At 43.4% G+C, this 8122-nt stretch overlaps 1 pseudogene; it reads right to left on the minus strand.

Annotated features, from left to right (window-relative positions):
• Positions 1-4444: 4444 nt before the first annotated feature.
• On the minus strand, positions 4445-6512 carry LOC136452037 (uncharacterized; annotated as a pseudogene).
• Between the last annotated feature and the right edge of the window lie 1610 nt (positions 6513-8122).

Here is an 8122-nt window from a genome sequence, read left to right on the forward strand (position 1 = left end):
ATGATTGTTGCAGACAATTTTCCCAACCTCCTGATGGATATCCAGGAGGAGATGTACACTGAAGGATTTTGTGCTTAGGCTGAAAAAAAATGTTTTCTCACTGTGGAATGAATTAGGGGACTGCTAGAGCACCCAAATCCCTCAATAAACCATTTTTTCTCATCAAGGGTGAGGAAAGGGGGGACTGATGGTGATACTCTAATTAGACCCTGGTGTTCTACCCGCTCCTCATGAAAAAAATCGTGCAACGCTGCCAAACGTAGTCGCTCTATCTTGTCCTACATATGAATCGCTTCGCTGCTTCAATATATTTGCACTAGTAGAGAATCCCCACCCACCCCCCCACCCCCCCCCCCCCCCCTACCCTGGCCTACTGATTCGCTCTACTTCCCATTCCACTCCGCTCGCTCCATGCCGCACCTCGTCTATGCCCTTGTCACACCACCCTCTTTGCCCTTTCTTTCCGCCTCTCCTTCACACCGTGTTGTGTCTGTTCTCTCGCACCCCTCTATGGCTCTATGTCGTTGAGCTAGAGGCAGAGCCGATAATGAAGTCCCGCTAAATGGTGTTTTTTTGGGTGGGGAATGGGAGAGTTGGAGTGGAGGGAATCTAGAGCTCAAGCCATAAACAAGCAAAATTAAAACATATAGAGCTTACAATTTGTCTTAGAGCACATAATAAGAGATCAAAAAAAGTACATGCGCGTACTCATTGAGCTACCTCTACCTTCCAATATATATATTTTGACGTAGCAAATACGTGCCTACTACATCCAAAATGCTGCATGAGAAAATAGTCCGGTATTCTTGGACACTGCGTAGGATCTAGTGGTGCAGCGAACCTTAGTGCACAGCTCTCCGTTATGATCATACCTGAGGCCAAACAACGTGACATGGAGCGTGGCATCAAGACCGTTCCTACTATTCAGGACGTTCTCAACGAGGCAAAATCTGCTGTCACCCATGTAAGTAAGAGTGGTCTTCAAGTGCCGTCCTCCTTTCGGGTACTTGTCATCGTTGCGGAGGAACTTCTGCTTGAGCATCTTGCACTCCGGCGGCTGCCGCGTGGTGGTGGCACTAGCCGCACTACGGGAGGGGACCCGGCAGCAGCAAACATACCCGTCCTCACCTCTATGGAGGCCAACCCATGCATCCAGGTCCCCGTCAAAGTAGGCTTGGCCTGTAAAGGGCAACGACCAACACCCGAGCTCCTTCCACACTCCGCCCCTCGTGTCAAGGGACCATGTAAACCCGGTTGTGGACATGAAGATGGTGCGCCCGTCCGGGTGCAACGCGTAGGAGGTGACCAGATCATGCCCCATGGACGCAGCGCCGGTCCTGAGCTTTTCTAGGCCTAGATCGAGAACTAATATAGAGGCCTATAGTCCACTTTCTAAAAATATTTATATATATTTCTCTCTCTATATATATATAGTCTCACAAATACACATCAATTTAGATAATAATATTCGATGCACTAAAAAAACATATATAGAATATCTCAAAGTTCATAAAATGGACAGATGTAATATTAAATTACTTACTTGGCACTTTGACATTATCTTAAACAATTTCTTCTAACATTTTGAGATGCAAAATTATTGATTATACTATTGAAGTCACAGGAACGGTAAATAAGATCCGATAAGCAATGAAAATATTTGATAACAATCCACCTCTCTGACATGCTCGAAAATCTCCATAGTAGACAATGCCCCTACTGGCAAAGTGAATTTCAAAATCTTCAATTCAGAAATAAGATCATGTACCTCAACATTAGATGATCCATCAACCAAATTTTTTTTTGGCAAATTTAGTGCAGCATTCTTCAAGTTCAATATCATCTAATGACTTTAGGGTGCTTGAGCTCATTAAGAAACCAAATATATCTTTAAACTCCATGAGTTCTTTAAATCTATATATTCTTTAAAGAAGTTCTTGCCATATCAACCACAGCAAGAAAATATTTGACTTCAAAAGCCTTCTCAGGTTCTAGAATTTCTTCTTGGCAATTACTTTCGTCAAATTGTTTCTTCCTCGTAGCACGACATTTTACTAGAAATGATGCCTCTACACCCATGTCAGATGCAATGCCTTTGGCGATAATCAGACTAGAAGAAAACCCCTCATTTTTGTATGTCTCAATGTATTGCATTACCTTGTATTTGCTGCACTGTAGAGTCAATGCACATGTCTAGCGACTGCAATTTCTTGCTTACTTTATTCACGGCAAATAAAATATCATTCCAGATAACCATACCAAGTATAAACTCAAAGTTGCCAAGGGCATCAAATAAATTTTTTGCATCACTTTTATCCTTAGGTTCAATATCAGGAGAATGATGTAACTCAGATAAAGCTGATCTTAACTCAGTAGCTTGATATCTTATTGCTGAAACACTTTTGATTCGACTCTCCCAATGAGTATTGGACAATGATTTCACTATTAAACTAGGAACATGTTTAAGCAAGACATTCCTCCTTTTTGTAGAACCAGCAAATAGCACATATATGCGTTAAACAATTCCAAAAAATAAAACAGGTTTACCACATGATTTTGCCATATCACATAGAGTAAGATTGAGACTGACAAGCACATGGCATATATAATGCTCTTGGATTAATATCAATTAACCTTTTTTTACCCCTTAGTGTTTTTCTTTCATGTTAGAACCATTGTCATAGCCTTGACCCCTTATATCATTAATATTAAGGCTGAAGGAGTTCATAGCCTCAACCAATACATTAAAAAGCCCCAAACCATATGTGTCATCCACCTTCAAGAACCCCAAAAAATATTCCTCAATTTCTATTTGGGCATCAGACAAATTAACACATCGAACTAACAAAGTCATTTGTTCTTGATGACTCACAATACTTGGCCTCTTTAACAACCTTTATGATAGAGTTTGTGATATCAACAGCCAAAAGAGAAATCAACTCATTCTGAATTTTATGACTAAGATAATGATAATGAATTTCTTTGTTCCGAATACGTCCGAGGTGGTCTTGCATTACGAAGTCAAATTCTGCTATCATCTCAGCACAAGCTAAGAAATTACCATTATTATCATTGTAAAGTTGCTCACGGCTTCCTCTAAAAGCCAAGTTACGTTTGCCAAGAAATTTCACAATTGCAACTATTCTTAATAAAACTAGCCTCAAACGTTCTTTCTCCTTTGTGATTTGTTGTAGCAATTCTTTGTCAATTGTTTGCTTTTTCTGCAATCTAGCTCTCAATTAATTATGGTTGTTCATATTACTAATATGCTCGGCACTATTTTCATGGTCTTTAAGCTTCAAACTAATATGCCTCCAATCTCTATACCCATCATTTGCTAAGGCACTCGGATTCTTGCTAGTGCTAGACTTGAAGATCTTACAGCAAAAACAAAATACTTTGTCAACATTCTTTGAATAAACTAACTATTTTCTATCATGTAACTCTCTGTTGCTTAGTTTTCTAGAATAATGGGCATATGAAAAATGTCTTGAGGCAGCATCATGAGGGAATTTGATGTTCTCTTCTCTTATAGGCCCTTTCTTCACTAATATGTCTCGTGCTTTATTATCAAGTTTATCCCAATTTCTTGGATCATAAATATCCAAAGTGTAAACCAATCAATACTAGTAGATTGTTCTTGTGCACCCGATGCGTGAACGGTGTTCTCAGGGTCACTTACATTGTTATCATCGACACTGATGTCGACATTTTCTTCCTCACTCTCATTAGTTGGTTCATCCAGAGCAACTATCGCCATTTCATCAGGATTCGTCGAAGCAGTTGTACTACTCTTGAAAAAATTATCAATAGATCCTCTTTGTGATTCCATCAATGCATCCACACGTCTTTTCGTTTTCCTTTTGTCATTACCAGATTCGAACTTTCTAAATGACATTATATCCCACGATCCTGAAATTTAAATAAACACAAAATAGTTAAAAAAATGAAAGCGTATGTAACTTGAAACATACAAATAAATTAAGAGAGAATTCTGTATCTGGCACTGAAACAAACCACTCTTCCGTATTTAGCACTGGAAATTTTGAACTTTCTTATCTAGCATCAACTTGAAAATTCCTTCCGTATATGGCACTTCCGTCCATTTGATGCAGTAACGGTGTCAAGTGCCACCTAAAATGACATATATGCCCTTCTATATACCAGCAAAATGTAGTGCCAGATAGGAAAAGAATAAATGGACATAATGTCAAATAAGGAAAGCACAAATATCACAAATATACTTGTGAATGAAAAATAGCATTGATAATTGAAGAGTGGCAATAATAATCAATAAATTTGATGCACAAGCTTCACAAATCTGATCACATTGTCAGTATACTTAAAAAACAAAAAAAATATATAAACACCTTGCACACCTCACATTAGCTCAACAAATCCATACAATAGGGGTCTAAGTTCACATATCCAGGTTCATAAATATGCATCTATTACCAGGTTCATAAACATAAACACATAAAGGTTCATACATAGGGGGTCTAAGTTCACATTATAAAATAGCAGATTTATCATACACACATCAGTTGCACTACATTACAGTTCATAGAGCATATGCCTTATACAGTGCAAGGCCAACAGAGCTTGTCCTCTAGTGAGGCCTTGTTTGCTGGAGCAACATGAGGTGTCATGGTGCCAGTCCATGATTCCTTTACCTTCACACGTTGCTCTAGATCAGGATGATTATCATCAGAAATGGTTGACTTTGAAACAGGTCTGACAAGATTATTCATCTGGTCAATGCTAGAAGCTGTCTTCATCTGGGTTTTTTTATGTTGGGCACCTAGATGAGCATGCTTTTGTTTTTGGCAATGGTGTCAAGTGAAACAACTGCTTTCCGCTCTCGACCATACAAGATCTAGTGTGCTATGAGACAAGTGGTGAAGGTGAGACAATCATGTCGGCCTCAGTAAAGTTGCTGCAAGGTGACTCTACTGGATCTGTATCAGGTAGCTTGCTGCTGTCGCTGATCAACTTGCCATTCCCTTTTGCAGCAATATTTAGGCACGTTCCGGTGTGTTTTTTGAGATAGCTTCGGTTTCCACCGGACCAGTCTCTAGTGCTTGCTTCAGTCTGGAAGACCATTGCTGTTTACAAAGAAAAAGCATGATGGTAAAAGAGAACTGCAATACCAGGGGCTCATACATAGAGGATAATGAGAGATTTGATTACAGTACACACCTTGAAGGAAGCCTTAGTGTCTGTTAAGAAGCCATTGAATGATTCTATCTCTTGTGTTGCTCCTTTGGACAGAGTTTCGCATTTAAGGGCATCAGAGACCAATTTGTCAACCTGACAAACAAAAAGAATGTGAAAACGTTAGAAGAGTATGTTTATGTTACACAGACAGAAAAACTGACTTTTCAAAATAATTTTTAAGCATATATAGTCCTTCGTACTGGAACTGATTCAGGGATCAGCGAGCCACTAGTTGTTTGTGCACAAACGAATGAGTTACATTCCAGTTTAGGAACTGAAAGATATTCTGTTTTTCGCCTTATTTTATAACTGCAATATTCCAATTGCTGGTCACAAATTGAGTAGACAATAAACAGATAAGCTCTACAAAAACATATCAACAGAATCAGTAAGGAGGTTTCTTAAGCACTACATTTCTGAAACTAATATGAAACTAACTAGAAGTACACAAGTATTCAAGCACATCACCACAAACTCGTCAACCCAAATCGGCAACGCGAATACCAATCTAATTTGACCAGATAGTTAAAGGACGCATGGGTTCCGACCTCACGAAATCAGCAAGTACCAAAGGAGATGAAGACCGGAGCGCTAGGGTTCCAAGTGGAGGGGGGTCGACCTGAGAGATGATGCCCGCGAGGTCGGTGCGGGCGAAGAGGAGGGGGTCGAGCGCCGCGTCGACCTCGGCGGCGGTCGCCTACGCGGCAGGGGTGGCGGGGGCGGCGGGAGGAGCGGGCTTGAGGGATTCTAGCGCCGGTCTCGCCTTTTTGCCAGAGAGGACGCTGAGCGGGCGCCGCGGCGTCATCGAGTTGGCTCCGAGGCTCTTCTGCATAGTAGTACACAAGTAGTCAAGCACATCACCACGAATTTGCCAACCCAAATCGCGAATAGTGCAGGCAAGCGCAAATACCAGTCTAATTTGACTAGATAGTTCAATCGACAATCAATTTTGTTAAAGGACGCACAGGTTCCGGCATCATGAAATCACCAAGTACCAAAGGAGATGAAGAACAGAGAGCTAGGGTTCCGAGTGGATGGGGGGTCGACCTAGGAGACGATGCCCGCGAGGTCCGTAGCGACGGTCGCCCGGGAGGCGGGAGGAGGGGGCTTGCCGACCAGGGATTTCAGCGCCGGGCACGCCTTGTTGCCGGAGTGGACGGTGAGCGGGCGCCGCCGTGCCGTTGAGCTGGCTCCTCCGCCCCCATCCTCATCTCCTCTAGCTTCCATCTAGGGTTTTGTTTTTTTTTCACAGGAAGAGAAGACTGACGGGGAAGAAGGGGAGCGAGCGTGCGAGTTTTGCCCGTAGCAACTGCCAAGCAGGTGTGTGCGACCAAATTAAACAGAAGGGTATTTTGGTACTTATCAAGAAAAACTGACATGGTCAAGGAAGTCAACAAACAGATGGATGGCAGAAATGGACGGAAGTGCCATATACGGAAGGAATTTTCAAGTTGATGCTAGATAAGAAAGTTCAAAATTTCTAGTGCCAAATATGAAAGAGTGATTTGTTTCGGTGCCAAATACAGAATTATCTCATAAATTAATCATCAATATGTGCAGGAACAGTGCTTACCTTTGGATGGATGTGGACTGATCCTTTGTCCTCTGCCAACTGCCGTCCGTGGTGTGGATCTTGCGTGATGATAGATGAGGGCACGACGGATCAAGGATCACTGATGATTGACAGGATCATGGAATCGTCACATACTCAGATTGAATAGAAATATAGAATAGTCAGGGAGCCTAAGAAGTGTACAGTTGCTTGATTACCTCCTGAGTCCTGATGCGTTGTGTTGCTTCCGGCGACCACGGCGCTGCGCGTTCGCTCCGTCTTTCGAGCGGAATAGGACGACACCGAGTCAAATACTACATACGTGAGACCTGCACTACTTCTGTATACATATCGGTACTGATGCACTATATGGGGTGAGGCCTGTGGCAATCCGAGGCCTAGTGCGGTGGCACACCCTGCACACCCTAGTCCCGGCCCTGCATATGGGTGGTGGCGGCCGCAGCGGCGGTGCGCCATCGTCGTCGTTCCAGGACCATGACATGATTGTTTCTGATGAGCCAAGCCAGGGGCTGGCGGTGGGCGTCTGGGACAGGACGCGCAAGGAGAAGGAACGTTGACGGAGCTCGTCATCGTAGAGATCCGTCAAGACATAGAGCCTCTCACCGCCAACCACCGTGGGGGCACCTGAGTCACCAAGGTAGCCATCGGGAAGGCACGGACCGATGGTGAGGGCGGCGGTCTCCGTGTCGTAGACGAGGGGGGTAGGGGGCGCCTCCTGATTGCCCTCCCTGATCAGGTGCGGGCTGGTGGCGACGAAGATATACTGGTGCCCACGGCAGTGAAGACCATTGGCGCATGATCTGGCGGCGCAAATCGGAGGGCAGGTTCGGGGAGGTCGTCATCCTCCATGTTGTCGGCGTTGAGCTTGTGGATGCTGAATCCTAGGTACCCGCCCTGCTTGCGCTCATCCAGCGCCAGATACAGGTGCTTCTTCCTCTTGGCGCTGTAGTACAGGCCCCGTCATTGCTATGCTATATGCTACTCGATCGCCGGCTCCCGCGACGACACCTCCAAGGATTTGGGGACGGGTCTCTTCTTGTCTTGTCCTCTCTTCTTTTCTCTGGGCTGCAGCTGCAGACAGTGAGCCGGTTAATTTATAGAGGGGGGCAGCCATAGACCGACCGAGAAAATTGTTATTATAGGACGCGAAACAATGGGCTTCGTTATTATAGGACTTCAATCGTCGACTTCGCTTAAAACGACATTGAAACGTTGGCTTCTTATTCTAGATGACATTTGATATATTTCTTCCCTTTATTAATCAAAATACATGTATTTTAGTCTTTTTATGACCCTTCTGCTTTTATATCGTAGATCGATCGTACCCATTCA

Source organism: Miscanthus floridulus, chromosome 5, assembly GCF_019320115.1.
Source record: "Miscanthus floridulus cultivar M001 chromosome 5, ASM1932011v1, whole genome shotgun sequence".
In the NCBI taxonomy this organism is placed as follows: domain Eukaryota; kingdom Viridiplantae; phylum Streptophyta; class Magnoliopsida; order Poales; family Poaceae; genus Miscanthus; species Miscanthus floridulus.